General features: G+C 29.8%; 1 protein-coding gene across 4 annotated transcripts in view; it reads right to left on the bottom strand.

Moving 5' to 3' along the window:
• Positions 1-20,891, bottom strand: part of LOC106680842 (serine protease 33) — a 123,091-nt gene that overhangs the window by 33,947 nt on the left and 68,253 nt on the right. For all 4 annotated transcript variants that reach the window (XM_067051612.1, XM_067051613.1, XM_014420833.3 and 1 more), the window contains one exon: positions 11,852-11,985. The gene's annotated coding sequence lies outside the window, so the exon portion shown is untranslated. The remainder of the gene's footprint in view (positions 1-11,851; positions 11,986-20,891) is intronic.

The following is a 20,891-nucleotide window of genomic DNA, read 5'->3' as shown; positions in this document are numbered from 1 at the left end:
AATATGCAGGATAAAAAGAAAAAAAAATAGTGCAAAGTAAAAGCTGGAATGTTCTGTATATTTGCTATTTTAATTTTTTTCTGTAATATTTTGAAAAGGTGACATTTGCTTGCGGCACCCCTGGCTTACGCTTGGAGAATCCCAGGGTGACACGACACTCATTTTAGGAACCACTGGTTTAGATGTTTATACTATCATGTTACAAATAAAAATACCAATAATGAGACAAGTACTCGAGGTGTTCCAAAAGATCAAGAAGAGAGTAATTGTACCAAACTCAAAGTTTGAATACTCCGAGGGGAAAAGGTGTTTAACAAGAGAATGTTTCTGGTTTTTCGAAAAAAAAAAATAATAATAACAAAAACCAACAATATTCAAAATTTTACATGATTATTCATGCCGTTATAATTAAAAAAAAATAAGAGAACGGATCGAAATTTGGCTTACTATAATTTTAATATTTTCCCAAAACCTTTTCTGAACGTCTATTGATAGTTATATAGCAAAAACTTGACAAGAATAATGTACAGTTTGGTTGTTCACAATTTTGTTTTCAGATTGTTAATTTTTAAAGTTAGTTTTTCATTTCTCTAAAAATCGTAAAAATGTCATACATATTGATTGTTATCTTGAATAATTGAAAATAAGTATTATTTTAGTATGAAAGAAAATTGTTGACAAAATAAAAGATTATCCTGTTTTAACGTGAAAAACAGAATTATATGTTTAAAAATTCCCCACAAAAAAAAAAAAAAAAAATTGAAATAATATTAAATAAATAAGTATTGATACATTTTATAATATTGAAAGCAATAATTAATTTATGTTTTGTGTTTCTTTTTTTTTTTGACATAGTTGGTAACCGTGATTAGAATGGCTCAATTTCTAGATTTTTTTTGCCATCGGAAAGCAAGATTTTCTACAGTTACGGTGATTACGGTAATATTAAGAGTAAAAGTGATAGTGAAAGCGGTTTGAACCCCTATGATCATGTAAACTAACATTTTCTGTCAGACTATTGGGATTTGCTTGATACTTAATATAAACTATCTACGCGTGTGTTTGGAATTTGCAGGACATATCTATCACTTAGAACCTGGGTTTAGTATCCAGCAAGAAATGTTCCTTTTGACATTGTGGTAGGTTTAACTGAAAAAAGAGTACTTTTCAATTTAAAAAAAAGAAGTATATTCCTTGATTATACTGATTATAATGTTCTTTAAGACATTTTTTAGTTGATAAATGCTTTCTTAATCTAGTAAAATTTTAACTAAATAAGCAATGTAATATTCATTATAGATAAGTTTTATTTAAGAAAATTCATTACATGCTAATAATTGATAAATTTGACTTGTTATTCACTTAGAGTTAAATTCTTAACAACGTTTATATGGTGTATGATAAACACGTTTTATGTATATAACTGAATCATTCATTTGGTTTGGTATTTTGCATCAAGTCCTGAATTGAGGACATATACAACCCCAGAGTGGGAATGTCAAAATTCTTTTCTTGGAGCTGTTGCAAAATAAATAAATATGTATCCAGCTGGTAATGGAATCCAAAACCTGAACCAGGTATTCTGGACCCTCACCCCAGCCCACTCAGCTATCAGGTCCTTCCATTCATCCTGTTATACTTATTATTATATTTTAATCTCAATATTTTTTCACCTAATTTTTTTCAATTTCTTTAGATACTATAATTTTACTTTCAATCCTTTTTATTTTAAATTTTGTTTATTTGCTTAGATGGCTTAACCCCAAGGGTATTAATTACAATGAATCATTTACCATGATATTCTAATTGACATAGTAGTAACATAAATTAAAAACAAATAAGCGTATAATCCCTGAAGAATTATCTAATTTCGTGCCTCTTTAAAAAAGAAAAAAAATTGTTTATGTTACAGACAGTAGTACTGTCTTTTTTTTTTTTTTTTTTTTTTTTTTCAGATAAACATCTTGTTCTACAGTTATTTTCAATCTCATTACGATTGGGATAAAAAGAATCTTACATTATCTTGATACCTTGAAATATAGCAAAAAAAAAATTATAATATGATGATATATCTTTTTTCTTGCATTATAGCTGATTCTCCTAAATCTATGAAAATTAATTTTCACCTTCCTTTTTAATTTAAATCATAATTTCCAGATTTTCTCAACCAAGGTGAGGTTTCTGTTGTATTGATACCTATGGATATAAAGGATGTACTATGTAAATGAGGTAATATTCCATAATTATTCTGAAATAGTTTATGTATGTTGAGATTCCATAGCTTCCAAATCTAATACTGTAAGATAAGAGTCTATGTTTTATAAGTATAGGCCAGATTATCATCTTAAACATGCCTTGCCTTTGAAATATATTATGTTTTCTGTATTTCTTTACTACAGTAATCCTCAGGACAATTATTTATTGCTTAATTTAGGTTACCCTGTCTCAATTTGCAATTTTTTTTTTTTAATGCATTGTTGGAATGGAGTATTGAGGAAGTAGTATCTTATAATGTTTGTAATGTAATAGTAATAACTATGATACCAAATCAAATAAAATGAAAGTGTAAAAACCAGATATTCAAACAAAACAAAGTGGTAAAGAAGTGTTGTGTAAAGAATTACAGATGGTTTGGTAAATAGGAAGTTGAAACAAAAGGATCATACTCTCAGGTGATTCACACGAAAGAATCATGATTTAATTGGATATGTTTGATTCTTTATACAGGAGAGTTTAAGAATTGAGAGAAGGGTATATTTCGTTTTATTTAGGAATATAACTTGGCAATAAGTTGTTTGATTTTTGTTTTTAGTGAACTTACAAAAAGGTTTAGTTTGATTACTTTATTACAATATAAATGAGAATAGGTAATGAATGAATGTACATGGCATTTAGGAATAGTAATAAGTATTCTGTGAACGTAATTATTGTAAGCAAATGGGTGTTTTTTATTTGTCATAGAAGATATATGTTTACTTAAATCATTAAGGGGTTTTTATTTTACTTTTGGACAATTGACAGAGAACCGCAATGAAGATATATATATATATATGAATATATGAAGAGTTTTATTTTTTGATTTAAAAACAAACTTTTTTGGTTAAAAAACCAAAAGGTTTGAATCTTTTGGTTGTCTTTTGAATAAAAAGAAACTAAATAAAGTAAAAAGAATCAATTGAATAATCATTTACAAGAACTGATTCACCCCAAGGAGTGAAGTGAGGAATCAAATCTATTGAGAATATAATGAAAAACTTTCATGGAGGATGTATCGATGAACTAATTTATATTTTTACACATTCAAATAAAACAAAGAGAAATAGTTAGGAAGAAATTTTAAGACAATAACAGTTTCCAGTTTCAGCACTTCTTGTTGGATGTTTTTTTCAGATTTTATTTATCCTATTTTCTCATTCTTTGTTTAGTTTCCCTGCAAAGCTTAAGTTAATTTTATTTGTCCTCTGATATTCTGTGGTTCATTCAATCATTAAACGATCATCTTTTATATTCTTACTCATATTTCTGAATCACTTGGTGATTTTGATTTATATTTTTTATTTCAAAACAGTGATCTTTTTAATGAAATCTTTCTGTGCGAGTGAAAGATATGAGCAAATTGGGCTATGCCTATTATAGTCTTTAATCATATTTCTGAATCACTTGGTGTTTTTTGTTTATTTCAAAACAATGGTATTTTTAATGAACCGAAAGAATCTTCAATTGACTTTCTAGGAAGGTAGACTTAGCTTTATGAATTGTTGTATAAAGATAAGTGCAAAATAACAAAGTTTTATTTACCATTGACTGTAAAATGTTATGATATATATTCCATAAAACAAATGAATACCTAACTTAATGGTGGAAATCACACACATACATTGTAATAATCTATAAATTCTACTGACAATTATTCACACTATTACTTACTATTTAAAGGAACAGAGTCAGCACAGTTCGGGCTTGGGGCAAGATGATTTAGTTCCCTTCCATTCAGTATTTCATGAGTTTTATTTTTGTCAATAATATTAATATAGGGATTTAGGTTTATTGTGAAAACATTATACAGGATGCTTCACTAGGAAATATTAATAATCACTGGGGGAAGAGTTAGTTCATCAAAAATGTAGTTATCACTCCTATCTCAATCCCTTGTCAACATAAGATTTTTTAAATAAGACATCAATAATTTCCTCATAAGACATTTCTCTCATTTATTGTAACTTCATTAAAGCCATCTAAAAGCGCTCTGTTAGGTTATAAAAATTGAATTAGCATTGCATTTTTGAAGAAATATTTATGCAATTGTAAAGTCATCAATATTAGAATTGATCAAACCCTCAGCATGACTGGTGGATCTGAGGGACCAATAGAAATATTTATTTGTATTACATTTTGGTGTTCTGAACTAACTTATTTATTTTTTTTTACTAGATTGTATAATTTATTCATATAAATCAATAAATAAGAACCTTAATAAATTTATTATATTGAACATTGAGGAATAATTGTATATGGGTCCGAGAATCCTCTGTCATATTGTGGTTTAAGTATTTTTTCTTTTTTACTAGGTAATAATTTTACAGTTTCATTGTTTAGGTAAATAAAATAATAATTTTAGTTGTCAACAAAAATATTTTACAATTGCATATAAGATTTATATTATATATATATAATCCATTGAAAAACAAATATAACTGGCATTAACACCATGGATTGAATTTTTATGTTTTCACATAATTCAACTTCCATATTGATGTTACTTGGAATAATTAGCCCATATTTCCCTTTTCTCTTTTTTTTTTTAATTTTTATTTCAAAAGATTCTTTTTTTTTAAATTAGCCAAAAAAGTCAATTCATAGGATAAAAATTAGAACACAGATAACTTTTGGTTGTTTTCTGGAGAGCCTAAAATAAATATGTAAGGAAATTAACAATTTTATTATAGTTCTTAGCTTCTTTACTTTTGTACATGTCCGTTGGCTCTTTATAGTTTCTTAAAACTTACACTGCTTTCCCTTTTTCTGTATTTTCTATTTCAAATCTTATCAATTGCCTCAATTTTTTGTAGTATGTCCACAGGAAATTCTGTTGTAAACACACTAGGTAAATATATTGTTCGTGAATGAACCGTTTCAATGTGCTCTTGAGCTTCATATTATTTATATTGTGAAAAAAAAAAATCTACAGATCAACGTTGATAGATTTTAAAACATAAAACAATTTAACACATTGATACAAGGCGAAAGTTATGAAAAAAAAAAAGAACAAATCTCAGACATGTGCTGCATGTCAATTACATATGCCAGGATTCACTAAAGTGGACATTTCCATCCACAAATTAAAGAATTTTTCGAAAAATGTAATGGATTAAAGATTCCAGATAAATTTTTGGGGATAACTACACAGAGAAAAAGAAAATCCTGGACAGGCCAACTTAAAAATTACTGTTAGTATCCTGTAGAAGCCTATGGCGATTGTTGAGCTTAGTTCTAGCGATTTAATTTATCCCAAGTATCGTTAGCACTTATTACATTTGACATGAAATGACAGCTGTTAAGTCCTCAGCTCTGTAATCAAAATTTCATTGTACTTAACTCAGTAAATTTGACATTCCTACAAGTCTCTGCTTATACAATATCAATGAAAATTTTGAATAAAATTTGAGAAGTAAGGTTCAAAAATTTGTTGAATTAACATGGAATGCCTCTGCTGTATTGGGTTTGTTATTAGGCTTTTCAAAGTTAAATTTCTCTATTTTTAAATTTTTTTAAAAATTAAATATTTGTAATACTATTTATGTAAAAACAAGTAGATATTTTGTCACATAAAAATCCCATCTCTACTTACTAATAAAATATTATTCTTCATATCTTAATAATGGTCATTACTTTCGAATACGATTTCAAAATGTTTTTATTATAGAAAATATACTTCATTTATTACTGGATATTACAAGATTTATTTATGTAGAGTTGGCATGTAGTTGACGTCAAATGTAATAGAAGATATTGCAATAGTGAATAAATTATGACAATGGCTTCCTCGACGTGGGATTACGAATGCCGTTGAAGTCGCCTTATTACAGAACCGGGAAGGACATGAGGGATAGCCTCCACCTCTGCTTTCTCACTTTCCCCGGGTCAAGGTCATGTCTTCGGGTAACCAACTTCGGTTTCACTTTCTGTGCTCCTCGGCTCATCCTTGGTGATAGTAATACTTGAATCCTATTCAGCAAGAGTTGGAACTGAACTCTTTATCATATTAATGTGAAGATGTTCATCTCTATACGAAAATTTGGTAATTTAAGTATTTAAAAAAAAAATCAACAAAATCTTTAAGGTCTTTTGTCCACTAGGTTAAAAAACAAAGTTGTATAATTTGTCGTAATATATTCAGACGTTCTCATCTAACTTAAGATGCGGGTTAATTGTAATTGAACAAGTATGGTTCATAAACAGAAGTTGGACCAATGCCGTCTTTACAAAAAGGCCCACTGATCATTGGTCTATGACTGACCGCAATACTGGTTGACCAATTTTGGCCATATTCCAACGCCATTTTCAACTTTGTTCAGCTGTTAGTATACACAATCACGGTGTGTGCTTCTAGAAGTTGGGACTACATTTATAAAGTGAGAAACCAGTAGTCCCTTCAGTATTTGCCTCGACCGGGGCCATCTTTATCCTATTTGGTCCCCCAGCTCCTGTGATCTATAATTTAAAACAAAGCAAGGATAAACTGAGAAGTACGATTAATTGAAGAACCATTGAACGGTTTTTCAGGGTTGTTGATAGAAACTGATGTATTTAATTAAATAGACTTTTGAGAAGTTAGTCATAATTTTACTAATCATAAATCAAGAAAAATACCTTTTGTAAATGTTTAATTTGTCTTTTTAATTTTTCTCGCTTTTCAAATATTAAATAATTAACTTAGATTGGCCATAACGCAGATCTTAAGACGGAAACAGTTATTCCTGCTGAGACCAATGAAGCTATATTATAATCGAAAATCTAGGAGTAATAATTATGAATTGTACAAAATTCGAACGTTTTTCTGTTATTTATTTTTTGGATTTGAATAATAAGTAAAATAATTATAAACATTTAGCATTTCTAGAAAATGTAATCGAAGTCAAATTAATTTTTGGATGAGGATGTTGATAAAAAATATTCAAAGTTTGGTAAACTCATATCATCGCCACAATCCTCAACCTTCGGCACAGAGCAGTGCCACCCCAATTAAGTCCATTTTTTATCATCTCAGGAAATATGAGTCCTAATCTTTGGTTCTTGGCATTTTTTCTTCAATGATGCTCTAGAGATCTTATAGATTTCCATAACATCCTCGATGAGTAGGATCGGAATAGGGTATTTTTCAGTAATGATTGGATCAGAAGTAAGATCAGATTATGTTATTTCATTAATTATTGTAATGTATAACGCATCACGGCGTTCGGCGTTCGCCTCTTTAAAATTGAAACCTTAAATTAAATTAATTAATTAAAAGTTCATAAAAAAACTGATTCAAATCTACTTTAACTATCGCTTATCAACTATAATCGTTAAATTAAACCAGACACATGAGAAGACGCCTTTAACGTTATTATCAAATATAAGAATTAATAATGTATGTACGTCTGTTGACGAATTAATTTTTAAACTATCTCTAAAAAGCTCAACCGCTATTAAGAGCTATTAGGCCAATTACAAACCAGTAACAACTAAGTTGCGTGTTCTAAACTTCACGGTTTATTTGGAAATAAACTGACATGGGCATACTTTCATGACAAGTTATATATCTGGTAGTCAACCGGGTCAAAGGAATTCTAATGGACATATTTTAAGTTACCTACATCTTTACTGATTTTTAGATAAAATTATTGTACGAATAGAGCAATTTAAGTGCGATTTAAAATTGAACCAGCGAGTTGGGAATCCCCCTAAATCATGTTTTGTGGATTTTAGACATTTTTCAGGTTTCCATTTTGTTGAAATAAACTCTTATTTTGGGAGGATAACCCGATGACTACGAGGAATATTCGTTATTTCACAATGGAGACAATTTTACAAATTTAGTCAAGAAACCCCCAGTCCATATCTCGGAATTTCGACTGTAAATTTCTCATATCTATATTGAATTAGCGTAAAAGCAGTCACTTTTTCTTCCACCTTCTCCCCTATTTATTTGCAATTCTAAAGATCTTCAACACCTATCTCTTAGAATTGAACGATCAAATTGTATTCCATAGGTATGAAACTAAATCTTAAAAAAATAAATTTCCATCAACCAAGAAATTCAGTAGTTCAATTAATTTTAAAATTATATTTACTTTTCCCAGGTATACATTAATTTAACAACATTATCGGTTCAGAGTCGGTCACATTTTGATTATCAACCTTTTTTCAATATTTCTTGGTAAAAAAGGTTGATACATTCCTTACTTCCGTAGTGTAGAGTTATTTCAGAAACTCTTTAAGTTAAGCAAATTTAGATTCTATAAGAACTATACTGTCTTAATTGATTACATAATAGGTCCTTAGGTGATCACATTTTAACTATCAATTTTTTTTTTTTTACATATTTATTGATAATTATTAATTTTCTCATTTCCGCATTGATTTGATAATCCCCCCTGACTTCTGAAAGGAAAGTGGGCTCGAAACCTTCTAATCTAGAAATGTTATTAGGTAGAATCTTCGCAAGTCTGTGTTATGCCATTATACTATAATCCACATCACATATAGTTCACGTTTATTTTTTAGTTAGTACAATTGTAAATTTCAATGAGGAAAAAAAATCTCTCAACAGCTGATAACAGTTAGTTTTTTTTAAAATCCAAATAACGTGAAATTAAAAAAAAATGAAATCATCAACTGGAAAAAATTATTGAGGTCGGTTTGCTATGGATTTGGAACTAATGTCAAATTATTCATATAAGCAATGTAGGCATGAGAAAAATAAGATATTTTAGATTTATTCTTAGAGAAAAATTGAATAGTTCACGTAGTTAGTTTAATAGATACACTCTTATGTTTTCTAATAACTGTCCTTAGAATTCATTTCAAATTAAGTCATAGTACTTGCATTATTTACTTTCTATTAGTTTTACTTTATACAGTGGGTGATGAAAATCTTTGAAAGGACCCCTGAGGTTAGGATTTTCTCTTCATGGTCAAGTCCAGCCCTCCCTTGCACCTATTTTCGATAGTTATATCGACCATTTATAAGGAAAGATAGAAAATGGTTATTATTAACTTTTGAGGCGGAAAAAAATTACGGTATTTCGCCTAAGAACTGGCCAGAAACAAATTAACTTTATTATTAATATTAAGATCTCATAAGCTCTACTTGGCGGAAAGGTTACTCTGCCCATGTGAAGCAAATGATCTGACAAAAAGAACACGTCTTCCAGTTCTGCACTATTCTTTTTTTAAACATTTACTGCTGTATTTAAGCTAAAAAAGGCAAGTAAATGTGATAAGCTATACATTAAATATTTGTAAAGAATTCCCCCATTGGTAGCACTTTAGTAACATCTATACATTAGAAAGTCTAGTCCATCTTCTTTTCAGGTGCCTCTGAGGATTACCGGAAATAGAAGAGAAATAAAGGTCAGAAACTAGTAGGTTTGGGAGGTTGCGAAGTTTATTATGAAAGGATTGTTATCTGGTTCGGGCTATATCGGTTACATATTAAGGTCTTTATGTATAATTTTATTTCTGTCCAAGTAAGAAGCTATGTGAATTTTACGAAGGATTTTGGATGGTTAGGATTGCAGATGAGAGGAATTCGCTCATTTCCTGAAGCTCAATTCAAGGGAATAAAACAAATTTTATTATAGTCATGTAAATCAGTCTTTATTAATTGATTGGAAGCTTGGACGTTATCTAATAAGTGTTGCAAAAGTTTGAATCGGCATGCAGTATCCTGTCTTTTCAGTCTTCTATGATAATTCCAAGTTAGCAGTTTAACCAAATTTAGCCTGAATATTATTAAAGGATACTGTGTTGAACTTCATAAGAAGCATAGGATTCATATGGGATATCTAGTGGAAGAGGGGTAACTCACAAAAGATCCAATTGGGCCGAAGTGAGGAAGGGATTCCCGACCCTCAGTGTAATAATAATAATAAAAGGATACTGTAGGACAGTCCATAGGTTCACGATGAGCACTGTTTTAAGGAACTACTTAAGTATATACGGCTCATCTATGGGATGGAAGATGAAGATGAACGGAAACCTAGGCGACCAACAGAGTGCTGTTGATTTCACTTTTGGCATCACCGATGCGGGCATTTGAGAGGAAAACGAGGAAGAGGAAGAAGATCATAAGAGATAATTTTTTATTCCCGAGCACGCAGAAAAAACAATCTCTTTAAAATGGAGGATGTTTATTATCAAAGAGGATACTATGAAAGGATATCTTACATGGTCTTCCTGTTAGAAATGTTCTCTGGAGTTTAAAATGATATGACAAAAGAAATTATTGAAAACTAAGCCAGTGTTATATGATGAGGAAGGCTCTCCTGAGTAGGACATCCCTGTTGCAAAACTCTTCTCCGGGACAACAATGTCTCTTGCTGGCGTCATTTCATCTTATTAAATGGTTTAATAGCCTTACTGATCTATTGTATCATACTTCTTGCATAACTGCCCACTGTCTTCTTTGAATAAGCTCTTTGTTCTAATATCAGAGTATCGCATGATGAAAAAATATTACAGTAGAATCCATGCTAATCGGATACTTCGGCACTGGGATCATGGACTGTTTCAGTTTTACCCGTTTAATCCCTGGTGTATTTCAAAGGTTAAACTCATGCTATAGCGGACCTTTTAGTTTTTCCTTTTTCTTCACTCCCCGTTACCTTCTAAGACTTTCCTTAAATGTATTTTCAACCTGGAAAAATATTTTTTCCTCTTATCTCTTTAAATTAAATATCGAATCCTTTTTTTAGTTTATATTTATCTATTTTTCATTACAAATACAAATTTGAGATTGTTAATTATTTCAAACAAACAAACAAAAAGGTACTCTAGAGGAAGCCATTCTGAATTACATACTATTTAACAGATTTAGATTCAGCAAGGCATCAAAAATTAATTTTTAGTATATTGTTGAAAAAAAAAATGTTTAAAAAGAACTTTTTAGTCAAATAAATTAAGGAAGTGTTTAAAGTATTGAGTAAACGAGCGTTTACGTTTATTGAGCGTTGCAGATTTGATGCACCCAAATGGTAACAGAGGTAGATTCAGCACGCCAACAAACCTGTATGTTTAAAATATGATCGAAAATGTTTTTTAACTTTCCAAGAGTTTTACTAAAATGTTTAAGCTATGAAATTACGGTTTGAAGAACTGTTCTTGAGTTTCTGGACTCGAGAGAAATAGGAGAGGCATAACCAGTAATGCCTTTATTTAAGAAAGTTTACGTGCAAAAATTGATTACAAAGTAAAAAAAAAGTTGAGGTGTTTTTGCAGATAACTTTTGATCAAAATCAGTAAGGACATACCATGCACACTTAGTTATACATATGTCTCAAAATTTGATAAAAAATATTAGATGTTAGAATTATGTTCCTTGAATTCCTTCGACATTTGGAAACAAGATGGAGGCTGCTTGAATGCGGCTTATGCAGTACAACTGCTTAGAAAGCATTGACATCTACATGATTAGTCGGAATGTCAGTAAAAGCAAAGATGAACGTTCAGATTGATCCTGTAGAATAATACTGATGGACTACCGAAAGAAAAATTGGTAGGGATGGGTTATTTCATGATTTTAATTTACAAATATTAATTATTTTTAATCAGTATTAGCTTGATGAAGGATAATCGAGTTATAAGTTACCTTCAGATAATATTTGGCTGGCAGACTAGAGGTGGCTGGTCCATCTACAGGCAAGGAGAGCTCTGCAAGCACCCTAGGCTTCTCATCGGTGTGTCTTCAAAGGAACCGATTGTATTTAAACCAGTTCATTGATTCTGAAAATATAAATAAATTGAAAAAACTATTCACAAAAAAAAAAAAAAAAATTATTAAGAAATGACCTAAAAACTTAAATAATATTATGGATATATTTATTTCGTAGCGCATAAGTTAGTAAAAATGATTTACAACTATCAAATATTAGGTATATGAAGCAAATTAGGATTCCAAATATTTTCCTTATAAATTTATGCATATAACCGAGTATTAGGCCGAGTTGAAGTGACTTAATCCATCCTATCGATGTCAGTATTTCCTAACGTCCTTTCTTTTCCAAGTGGTTAGAACTCAGTAATTATGTATAGTCCAGGTCTTCTCCAGACTTTTTAAGGACTACTCTCTATTCCTTCTCAGTTTCTAATAGCTGTTCTGCTGCAAATCTTAATCTCGAAGGGCAAATTTTCTTTTCTTAAAGAAGGTTTACTTGAGCTATGGTTTAATAAGCTTTCATGTAACTGTTGATTATGAGATTGATATCCTCTGAATACTAGTAACCAAGTTTCTAATATGAAGTGGGTTAATTTGCTTCTGAAGGGATCACATTCCTTTTGTAAGTTTTGTGTTAGTGAGTGTAAGTCACCAGTGGTAATGAAAGGTGCGAAAGGACTACGAAAAAATATGAAAGGACTTCGATATAACCTCTTGTGAAGCTATTTTTATTTCTCCAAAATTTTAAACTTTTATTGCAACGCCTGAACTGTATATAGTTTTACTCGTTAATCCCCATCTTTAGATATTTCAGAATTAAGGAATTTAAAATAAGAAATAAACATAATAATTAAAGAATTAATCACTATAAATAAAAATCAAGCTCTAATTCTTGATAATGCAGTAAAAAAAAAAAAAAAAACGAACATAAGGGTTATACCAAAAGACTACAATCTCTCTTAGTGGTGTTTAGAAAAACTTTTAAAAATCTCATCCGACCACGGACCATGGAAGACCTCGAGAAGGTTAAGAAGCAATAGAAGATGCACGCCATTCGATTCAGTACGACAAAATGTATTGTGACTTGTTTTGCATGAATAATTTAATTTCCTTATTCTTATTTTAATTATCTGAATTTGCTTTCCTTTATACCATCCGTCCGTCCCTCCCGTTCCCCTCCGACAAAAAATGTAGATAATTCTTGTCAAGGAATGTTCATGTTAAATTTGAAGAAAAGAAAAACCGAACAACGGATTTGGTCGTGACTACAAAACAAACAGCTTTTTAATCATGTGGGGCCATTAAAAAAAAAGCGAACATAAGGGTTATACCAAAGGGTTTTTAGTGGTGTTTAGAAAAACTTTTACCACTTGCTGTGTGAAATTTATGTTGATAAAGAATAAAATTTTGATTTGAAAGATGAACTGGTGTGCTGAAAACATACATACACTCACAATTTACTCACTCATTATGAAATTATTTTTAAGGGAAAAAAATTATTCACTCCTCACCTAAATTCTTCTGAGGTTGACTCACTCTCTCGGTTAGCAGACTTGCTCATAGGTGGCACAGCTAATCGCTCTTCATGCGATCATTAATGGATTTTATTATTTTGAATTGAGTATCTTGCTCAAAAAGTATCATGTCAATCGTTGGTTGACGTTAGGTTTAAACTGAGGGTTAAACCTTTCGGCTCTGAAGAGATTGGTATTTTCGAGGCAGCTCCAGGACTGAATTGATTCAGGTTTAACTTATCACAATACTTATCGCCGAACGTGAATTGATTAAAAACAGGATTAAATAAAAGAACAATTTTTAAATGATGATTTGATAAATCGCTATGTGGTGAAATTGGACAAACAAAATACCCCGGTGACATAAGCGCGCTGCCTGGAGAGAGCGATCGGAAATAACAAATGATCCGTCTAGAGAGTGCTCTTGACCCAAATCCTCAGACAATGGTTTCGATTTTTCTTCTTTTCTATTTATTTATTTTTTATATTTCTACTTTTGTTGTCAATTTATGTTTAGTATAAGGTTTACCTCATTATATTTACTGGCCTTATGCATCTTCTGGTTCATTATTCACCTTTTGTCAATCTTGTGTGATGATGCTGTCTGATTTATGCAGTTTTATATTCTATAACAACAACAGTCTATTCTGGCAATTAATTTGATGTTTTGTATATTTCGTAAAACATTTCATCTTACTTAATATTCCATTTGCAACCAGGCTTTAGATTTAGCAGCGTACAATTGGACCAGTAAACCATGAGTAACATTGACTTAAATTTGAAATTTCAATTAAACTTTAAAATGTATGCAAACTTGTTCTTTAGGCATTGAAGTATATCATAGCCAAGTTTTGAGCGATTCCTAAGGATTTTAGTTATGAAATTCGTAGAAAAAGTAATTTAAATTACATAACGCAAAAATAATTTTTTTGAAATTAGTTGCAATGCTATATATATGCATTTTAAAATAATCATCTATTTCCAGAAGGTGTTAAAAACAAAATTAACATAATTCGGATAATAAGTATAACTAGATAATTAATTTTCGAATTTACATTTTCAAGTCTATTCATCTTACAAATTATTTTAGGGCACTATGCTACAAAAATCTCATCCGACGACGGACCATGGAAGACTTCGAGAAGGTAAAGAAGCAATAGAAGATGCACGCCATTCGATTCAGTACGACAAAATGTATTGTGACTTGTTTTGCATGAATAATTTAATCTCCTTATTATTATTTTAATTATCTGAATTCGCTTTCCTTTATACCATCCGTCCGTCCCTCCGGTTCCCCTCCGACAAAAAATTTAGATAATTCTTGTCAAGGAATGTTCATGTTAAATTTGAAGAAAAGGAAAATCGAACAACGGATTTTGTTGTGACTACAAAACAAACAGCTTTTTAATCATGTGGAACCATTAAAAAGACCAATTTTTAGGATTGAAGTTAAAAAATAATCTCTACAATAAGTCGTTTTAATAGTTAATTGACTTAAAAAAATTCTGCGCTAAATTTGAAGAAATTGAATTTCACGCTTAGTTTGAATCGCGTAACATACAGAAGACAGACGGACGAACCAAATGCCAAACAGCAGAGTTGAATCAGATCCCCTCTTGCCTTCGGTCCAGAATACGGTAATTAATAGAAATTATAAATTGAACAAAATAAGATAACCTCAATCAGTTTTAAAATGAAAATTAACGTTTTCGCTAACTGGTTAGAACTTTAAAAGAATGAACCTTGATATTTCTATATAGGTAATTAACGAACCTTAAGAGCTGTTAAAAATATATTAAAGTTAACATTTAAAAAAAAAAGTTGCTCTTTTACACCTATCCAGTAGAACGTCCCTCCCCGTTCCAATAATCCACTGGCGTTAGCTACATGTTCTAAACTACCTTAATCGGACCCTGCAACTAACCTTATAATGCAACAAGGCAATATTTCACTCGTATACATAATAATTTCCCTGCAATATGCATGTATGTATGTTATTAAGCTAATATAATAATAAAGGAGGTTTCGAAAAAGAAAAAAAACATTAAATAACAGTTGAAAAAATTCGAATAGCTCATCTCTAGTGTGAGAGATTTCTGTCAATAGAATTCTTATGATTTAGATGATTTAGTCCTCTTATTCCTTCTGACCGCGTTAAAATCACCACATATACTTTGTAATATCGCTTGGTATAACATAATAGGATGTATGTTACGAATCAAGTTGTTCCAATTCTATATGATAGTATGAACTTTGAAGGAAATATATTCATTGTACTTCAACATAAGCCAATAAGCCAAATATTCAAAACAATTGTTGACGTACTTCGCCCCATGTCTAGTGAACTATTATAAGAGATACAGATTTCAGTTTCCCGATTCCACGTCATGAACTAATGTGAAATCAATATGTTGTTATTAGTCTTCTATGTATCTTAGTCGATAGGCGAAGAGAGGGCGATGTTTTTGGTGCCAAAAAACAACTTCATAATGTAAGATGGGTAATTATCGATTATCAAGTTGCGATCAGGCGTAAGTTTACAAGATAAACTGTCTCATAACTTGTCATTTTGCCTTCTCTAATCGTAGGCCAAACCAGGACAACTACTCGTCAGATGTTGCTGGTGGTGCTCCTGCAGCTTCTGTTTTTAAAAACAATTTTTTGACTTGAAGAAAATCTTTGAATTCAAGCTATTGATATTTCTTCTTCTGAAGATTGCTCAGTACTACAAGAGATTGTTCGCTTTAGCGAGCAGAATGAAAACATTCAAAGGAATATTGCGGCTTCTTTGGATTATAAACCATTTCAGCTTTAGCTTATCGATTTTTTCTAGGATGGAATGACGGTATTTCTTAATTTTTGAGGAATTCCCTTTTCTAAAAGATAAGGGCCCTATGTTTCCAAATTGAAGGTACAGTAGAGTGATTTTTGTTCAATTCTTTAGCCTTGCTGATGTTATTCTCATCATTTCCATAAAGTCAGCAAATATAAAACCTCTTCAGTGAAATGTTTTTTATTAGGATTGGTGCGTATCTAGAATTAAAACAAAACTAAACTGCTTAGTGAGGGAAAATGAATCCTCCTCCCTTCAAAATCAATTCCTATAAAAATTATGGTTGTTTACAAGGCTTTCTTATGGATTTCTGGAAAACCAATCTTTATAGTTCGATATCTTATCAAAATAGGTCGTTTTAGCCGATCAGTGGTTGCTATATCCATTGATAAGACTCAAAATTACAGGTCTGGAAATTCTTGACACCGTAATCTATACGTAGTTATATCCGAGGTTGTTATAAACGATATCCAGTGTATTATACAATTATATAATCAGTGCAATAACTTTTAAGTACGATTACTCTTACAACTATTGTGCTGATTGTTTATCATTTGTCTTGTTCCTTTCATATTAAAATAAATTCAATATAAAACAATTAATTTATGTCACTAGAACTGATGGACTACCCCAAGTTTTTTGTTTTGGTAAATTTATTTATTTCTGTTATCATTCTGTGAATATGAAAATAAATAAAATTTACTTCATTCATTCATATTATATTCAATAAAAAATTGTGGAACTTTCCATCCAGTGTAATCCTTCATACAAAGGCTGAAATTAGAGTGGAAACTCGAGTATGAAAGTCGTCTGTAAATATTTAAACGGGTTTTGAGGTATTAATGTGAAAAATGTGAAAGTGACAGTTTCGTAGGACATTGGCGGACTGGCCAGTTTCAACGGATGACATACTGGTTTCAGTGCACCTTTAATACATAATTACATAAACAGTTATTTTTTTACTAATTATTTGTTGAACTTTTTCTTACTATAACATTTATTGCTTTCACACCCCTAAAATCAATAATAAAAATCAAAATCATATACATTTTTTTTATTTAATTGTTTTTATGAAAGTATATCTTCCTAAATTATTCAATTATCATCATGATTATTTATATAATCAGATGTTGAGGTGAAAAGAGACTTTCTCTAGAATATTAGCAATACTTTATATTTACTTGTAGGACGTTTCGGGCTGTTTCTCCATCTTCTAGTACTATTAGTCCTACAATTAAAAATATACTCAATTTTTTGTTGTAGTTAAATATATCCATTTCTTTTTTCACAGTTTGGCCTTCATAATTACATAATTGAAAAATCTTAAAAACCATTCACGGTTGATACTTTGATTTTTCCCTTTAGGACAAATCAATATTAAGTTATTCCAGGTGTTATCTCTTTTTCATAGATAGGAAGCGATTAATCTGACAGACAACATGCACATGAAACAAATCAAGACAGGAATATACAATATATATATATTGAAAATGTTTACAATTTGCTGCAGCAAATTAAATAATAATGATATGCCAAAAAAAAGTACAGGAAGTAGATCAAAGATAGAAAAACAAACAGTCAGACCAACAAAGCAAAGCAACATAACAAAAACAGAAAAAAAAATCACCGAATTTTACAGGGAAGACAATTAAAGATTCTGGTCACAAATAATATTGAGAAAGAAAAAGGAAAAACATACCAGGCCTAACCGATAAAATGAAAAAAAAAAAAACATTGCAAGAATAACTTGTTTAAAAAAACTTTAAAACTTGTTTATAAAATAACATTTAGACATTTAACATAAAATAATAGAAACATTTAATAATAAAATTCTTCAATTCAGAACTATAATATTCAACCTGAGTGGCCTAATTTACTAACTATAGTTATATTAACAGGATAGGGAGATAGACAAAAAGCTAACAGGTGTATTGATATGTCCAAAGAGATAAAATCTGGAATAACTTAATATTGATTTGTGCTAAAGGGACACATTAATGTGTCAACAGTGAATGACGTTGTTTAAATTATGGTGTGTAAAATTTTTAATTATCAAACTATAAAGACAAGATTTCGAAAAGAAAATGGATATATATATAAGGTAAAATTGAGTATATATTTTAATTATACACATAAATTGTTGATAAATGTTACAGTTGTAGGATGAATAGTACTAGAAGATGGAGAAACACCCTGAAACGTTGTACAATTCTGCATATATAGTATTTATGTAGAGTGTAGAGTATTGATAATATTCCAAAGGGTCTCTTTTCACCTCAAAATCTTAGTATATAAAGAATGAACAACTCTCTAGAAAATAAAATAAAGACATAACTATTTTTTTATTTAAGACTTTATTTTCTGGTGAAATTGAAGTGAAAAATACTAGAATAAACAAAAAGAGAAAATAAAGTTGAATTAGTTGTCGACGAATAATATTTTGTACATTGACAAGAAAGGCATTTAAAAAGACTTAATTGTAGAAGTATCGTGTGGGATGGGGGATGGGGATGATTAAAACAGGTACACGTAATAGAAAAATGTATTTATTGTGCGTAATAGCCTTTCGTCTTACTCTGCATTGCTTTCTCAGTGCTAAATGAAAACAAACTTTGTAAAGTATGATAGGGCTTTACGAATATTTTAATTATATTTTTTTCTATAAGAATAAAAAAAAATCTAATATTTTTTGTTTTAGTATTATAATTCTAATATTTCTATTTATAATTCTTGTGCTTATAATTTTATATTATTTATATTTATGATTCTTGTATTTGTATTTAATTTAGTTTAATATGTTTATTTATAATATAATGTTGAAATTTGATTTTTATATCTAATTTCTAACGAAAAATTCTATTATTTTTTTTATAAGAATATTCTATTATATATTACTGTTATTTTTCCTAATATTTATTTATATTTATAATTTTAATTTGATGATTTTTACATTAGTATCTATAAATATTCTTATAGTCTCCTAACATACTTTGCTATGATTGGATATCATTTAGCCCTTATATGTTATACCTTTATTGATCGCCAGCCTGGCCGTCTTCCTACAATCAAATATATGAACTGGTAATCTTCGATTATTTAAATGTTATTTTTTGGATTATCATTATTGGTTTGCAGGTGGATTGCGGACTATGCCTAAGGCGTCCGTAAGATCATTACGGAATTATTTTTTTTTTAATAAATTAAATTATATTATTTATAATAAATTAAAAAAAAAAAGTTAAGCCGTGGATTGTAATAAGAAAAATTTCACTCGTAGATTACTGTTATAAAAGGCAGCCGTGTCGTACTTTTGGAACTTCAAAATTCCACATCTGAGTCATATTTGAACAGATTTTTGAATTAATTAGGTCGAGAAATAGAAAATTTAGTTTTAAAAAGTTTGTTTTTGTAAATTTGTACGTTTTTAAGTTAATTGATGTTAATTTTCAAAATTGTACCAAATCTTACAAAAAGGTTTTCAAGCCGTAATATTGAAACAATTCCATGAATTCTGGTAACATTTTACAACAACTTTTTACCATACGCGAACTTTATCTTTATTTCTGAAGTTTACAACTTTTTTAGTTTTTAATTTAATATGTCTCCTAGTAAACAAAGTTGACCATGTATATATTTGGTGAGAATAGTTAGTTTCGATCCAAGGAATACTTCTCCTAAATAGTTTCAGAAGAATCATGGGCTACCAGTTTAATACATGTTCATATTTATACAAGTGTAAATACCTAGCAATTTATGAGGGAAACTATTTATTTTTTTTTAATACATGTTCATATTTATACAAGTGTAAATACCTAGCAATTTATGAGGGAAACTATTTTTTTTTTTTTAATACATGTTCATATTTATACAAGTGTAAATACCTAGCAATTTATGAGGGAAACTATTTATTTTTTTTTAGGATTTAGGAAGCCTTTATTGTTGAGTGATAGGTCCTTGAAAACAAATTGTTATTATCCACTGATATAGATCATGTTGCAACTTTTGTTAAAAGTAAGACATCTAACAAAACCGTTTTGTTTTCTATATTGTTTTTGAAATATTCCATAGATTATACTATAGAGTGGAATTAATTTATAACAACTCTAATAGCTGTAGGAAAGTCTGTAGGACGATCTCAATAAAGAAAGTAACCGCAGTCTATGGTACCACCTTTGGAGCAAGTTCAATTCTAAATAAAAAAATGTTTTTAAGATGTATCACTATTCAAGAAAAGCAGCGATATGTACGTGTGCCTGATTGTATTAAATAAAATTCCCGGAAAAATTATAAATATTTTTAAAAATAGGAATTATGAATTAATCATAGCAAGTCAGAAGCCACCATTTTCTCAAATCGCTGATATTCCTTGGTTTAAATCCGTAAAACATTTTTTTAGCCTTGTTGAGCTCTATCTTATTCCAAACACGTATACGTCGGAAAAAAGATAAAGAAAATTACTAAGGGTTTCCATATTTTAACGGGAAAATATAAATTAAGTCCAATTACAAACTTATTCTACAAATCAGATATCTGAACTGAGATTCCCGAAGTCTTAACTCCGTAGGGTTAAGTTTGTACTGTGCAAAACTTAAAGAATTTATTTAAACTTGAAAGAATACAAAGCCAT

The sequence above is a fragment of the Halyomorpha halys genome, unplaced genomic scaffold, assembly GCF_000696795.3.
Source record: "Halyomorpha halys isolate HHAL.00 unplaced genomic scaffold, Hhal_1.1 Scaffold18.1, whole genome shotgun sequence".
Lineage (NCBI taxonomy): Eukaryota > Metazoa > Arthropoda > Insecta > Hemiptera > Pentatomidae > Halyomorpha > Halyomorpha halys.
Note: the sequence above shows the minus strand (reverse complement) of the source record. Positions and strands in the feature narration are given on the sequence as shown.